Consider the following 4,113-nt stretch of genomic DNA (forward strand, 5'->3'; position numbering starts at 1 on the left):
TGTAGGCTATGAGGAGCTGCCATGGAGCTGTTATAGTTTATCATCACTCTCACCTTGACACTGCTCCCTGCAAGGGTACAGAGAGGGGTCGGACTGAGAGAACACAATGAACCAACATACACATGTATCACACTCACAATGTTGTCTAAGGAGCACAGAGTCAGTCCTTAGATTACTGTCAAACAGAACTATACACCACTGTACACCACTAATGGCAGTAAACAGATCTCAATAAACTAGAAACAGAGCTAGAGAGAAAGAGAGACACACTGCTGTTAGTCTTGTGACAGGAGTTGAGGTTTAAAGTGAACGGATGTTTTGATGAGGACAATGCCAACTCCTGTGTATCCTGATAAAATTGTCTTTATAGTGCATCAAAGCTTGGAGAGTCAAGGGGATAGTTGATTTAGAAAGTATCCTCAGGCACTTAAGAACACAACACATAGCTGAGCGGACTACAACTGTGTCCTGATGGATGCCATCCCAGTCATCCACGCTTGTAAGATACATTTAGGGGGTTTCACTTCCCATTTGTGTTCCTCTCTTTCTCCATACATGTAGGTTGATAATAATCTGTACTGCTTGCATGAACAAGCAGACTAACTGAGTGATATCCCAGACACAATTCCTTTCATAGCATGCCATTAAGGAAGGCTGTGGAGGCTGCAGGGTAGAATGCCCTAAGCACAGCTCTCTGCTAAGCTGCTCTTAACTCCTGAAGCACAAACAAAAGCTCATGTGCTTAGTTGCATAAAAACTTTTCTCTTAATCGACATCAACTGTTAGAGGGCATCTTCTGTTTTATTTTTATTTTTTATTTCACCTTTATTTAACCAGGTAGGCAAGTTGAGAACAAGTTCTCATTTACAATTGCGACCTGACCAAGATAAAGCAAAGCAGTTCGACACATACAACAACACAGAGTTACACATGGAGTAAAACAAACATACAGTCAATAATAGTAGAAAAATAAGTCTATATACAATGTGAGCAAGTGAGGTGAGATAAGGTCCCTTGTGGTCCCATGTGGCTCAGTTGGTAGAGCATGGCGCTTGCAACGCCAGGGTTGTGGGTTCAATTCCCACGGGACCAGGATGACCAGGATGAATATGTATGAACTTTCCAATTTGTAAGTTGCTCTGGATAAGAGCGTCTGCTAAATGACTTAAATGTAAATGTAAAATAAGGGAGGTGAAGGCAAAAAAAGGCCATGGTGGCGAAGTAAATACAATATAGCAAGTAAAACACTGGAAGTGTTTCCAGTTTCAGAGATTTTTGTAGTTCGTTCCAGTCATTGGCAGCAGAGAACTGGAAGGAGAGGCGGCCAAAGGAAGAATTGGTTTTGGGGGTGACCAGAGAGATATACCTGTGGTTCTGGGAGTAATGGCAAGTCCCTACAAGTTGAAAGTTCTCTCATAAGCATAGCCTACAGTACTTATTTAACAGTCCTTAATGGCACAGCAGCATAACAATGTGGTTATGTTAATGAAATGACAGTCAATCAAGCAACCTGTTAATGCTAAACTGATATAGAAGCGAAATACAGTACACATAAATATGCCCCCATCAACAGGCTATGACCAGGCTTTAACTAGGCAGTTGAGAGTGAGTATGTCATGACTGAAGCAGGAGGAGAACTGAACTGAAATAGCAACCTATATTTATTAGATCTGGTGAATGATGTTATCAATAATTCACCAGGCTCTCTCTGAAAACTATGAAAAATAGACCCTGCATTATTAACAGGACATGCAGATTTAATTAGCAGGGTTCTGAATTAATAAAGAGATTATCCTAAGCGCTCTGCTACAATCCGTGGCTATAACACTGGGGCAATCAACAGACCAAAGATCAGGCATTTATTTTACTTGGTGAAAAGTGTTGATACAGTATGAAGAGTAGTAACGATGTATGTGAATCCAAGCTTCATTCCGGGAGCGTCTCTCGGGAATGCACCCTGAGCTGACATTACTGTACATATTTTTGACAAGGTTGTGTGATGATCACTAGAAATTATAATTATATATTTCAGTGAGTTTCATGAGCTTTTTAATCTCCTGTTCTTTAGTCTCTCATCCGCATTGTCTGTGATGTTACGGTCAGTAGCCCCATTTCCTGGGCACTGCGGTCACTGCACTGTAGCCCTCGCTGCTAAATGTACCCTCATTGGGTTAACTCTTAACAGGGAAAGAAAAAAGGGCACAGGCAGTGTACAGTACATGATGTCTAGTTTCATCATCATTGATCCATGAGTGCTCTGAGACCTTGTGTTTGGTGCATGAACCTGAGAAGGACTGGCTGCCTAATGTAGTCCAGGTGGGTCTTGTTGCTCAGGATGCTCACGGTGGGAGTGCAGAGAGCTGTTTCAGGTCTGCTTTCTAAATGGCACCATATTCCCAACATAGTGCACGTTGGCTATAGGCCCTGGTCAAAAGTAGTGCACTACAGTATAAATGGAATAGGGGGCCATTTGGAACTCAGCCCAGGTCTCAGAGATTCAGCTCACATGGTGAGCGTACCACATTAGGAAAACACTGGAGCAGAGAGAATCCTGAGAAGATTGTCTCAGCCATAAACATCAGCCTCTGAGTGAGCCATACTTTCCCTAGATATTCTGTTCATATTCCCAAACTATCTGCATTTACTTTCTCAGAAAGTTAATTGGTGCAGAATGAGAATATGCACAATGTACAAAACATTAGGAACACCTTAAAATTGAGTTGCACCCCGCCCTCCCCGACACCCTCAGAACAGCCTCAATTCATCAAGGCATGGACTTCACAAGGTGTCGAAAGCATTCCACAGGGATGCTGGCCCATGTTGACTCCAATGCTTCTCACAGTTGTGTCAAGTTGGCTGGATGTCCTTTGGGTGGGGGACCATTCTTGATACACACAGGAAACTGTTGAGCATCAAAAACACAGTGTTGCAGTTCTTGACACTCAAACCAGTATGCCTGGCACCTACAGTACTACCATACCCTGTTCAAAGGCACTTAAAAATGTTGTCTTGCCCATTCCCTCTGAATGGCACACATACACAATCCATGTCTCAATTGTCTTAAGACTTAAAAAGCCTTCTTTAATCTGTCTCCTCCCCTTCATCTACACAAATTGAATAAGGGATCATAACTTTCACCTGGATCAGTCTATGTCATAGAAAGATTAGGTGTTCCTAATGTTTTGTATTCACAGTGTATCTCATATGTCAGCTTTGTTATTAGTGTAGCTGTGAACCATAAAGTGAAGTAAGAGATAAAAATAGTTTATTAAATTTGTTTAACTCTGGCAAGTAATTGTAGACAATCAATCTTAACTGAAGCAATATTCAGTCTCTCTAAAAGCCCAGTGTCAGCTTCTGGAAATGTTATCTGACCAGATAACACGGTGGGAATTCTTTATGGCGCTTGTGCCCAACAGTAGCATCATGACCTACTGGGGAGTCAGGCACTCTAGTTGTTTAGTGTTGGGACAGTAACCAAAAGGTTGCTGGTTTAAATCCCTGAGCTGGCACAACCTGGTCTCAGACTAGACATAGAAACGTAAATCCGGAACATTCAAATTAGTATGAAATGTTACGTTTGTTTAATAAGACATATGGTTACTTAAGGCAAAAACAAAAGTAGGGTGGTTGTTCGGGGTGGAAAGCTACTTTGTAACTACTTAGCATGTTAGCTAACCCTTTTAGCTAACCTTACTTCTAAACTTAAACTTAATCCTAACCCCAACCCTAACTAACGTTAGCCAGCTAGTTAGAATTCGTAAGAAAATACACATCAACCACCTGAGCCATGGTATAAGGGCACAGGGCGAGACCCAGATGCAGACACGGGAGGCATAGATGGTTTGAGTCTGATATTTATTATAATCCAAGGGGCAGGCAAGAGAATGGTCGTGGACAGGCAAAAGATCATCAACAAGGTCAGAGTCCAGGAGGTACAGAGTGGCAGGCATAATGGTCAGGCAGGCGGGTTCAGAGTCAAGGCAGGCAATGGTCAAAACCGGGAGGACTAGCAAAAAGGAGATAAGTGAAAGCAGGCGCTCGGAAAACCACACTGGTTGACTTGACAAGACAAACAGGCAACAGACAAGCAGGGAACGTGAAGGAAATAAA

General features: G+C 42.3%; 1 non-coding gene across 1 annotated transcript; it reads left to right on the forward strand.

Moving 5' to 3' along the window:
• Nucleotides 1-1,018: 1,018 nt before the first annotated feature.
• trnaa-ugc (transfer RNA alanine (anticodon UGC)) lies at nt 1,019-1,092 on the forward strand. The gene has a single exon. It is a non-coding gene; the product is annotated as a tRNA-Ala (tRNA).
• The last annotated feature ends 3,021 nt before the right edge of the window (nt 1,093-4,113 follow it).

This window comes from Salvelinus alpinus, chromosome 19 (assembly GCF_045679555.1).
Source record: "Salvelinus alpinus chromosome 19, SLU_Salpinus.1, whole genome shotgun sequence".
Taxonomy (NCBI): domain Eukaryota; kingdom Metazoa; phylum Chordata; class Actinopteri; order Salmoniformes; family Salmonidae; genus Salvelinus; species Salvelinus alpinus.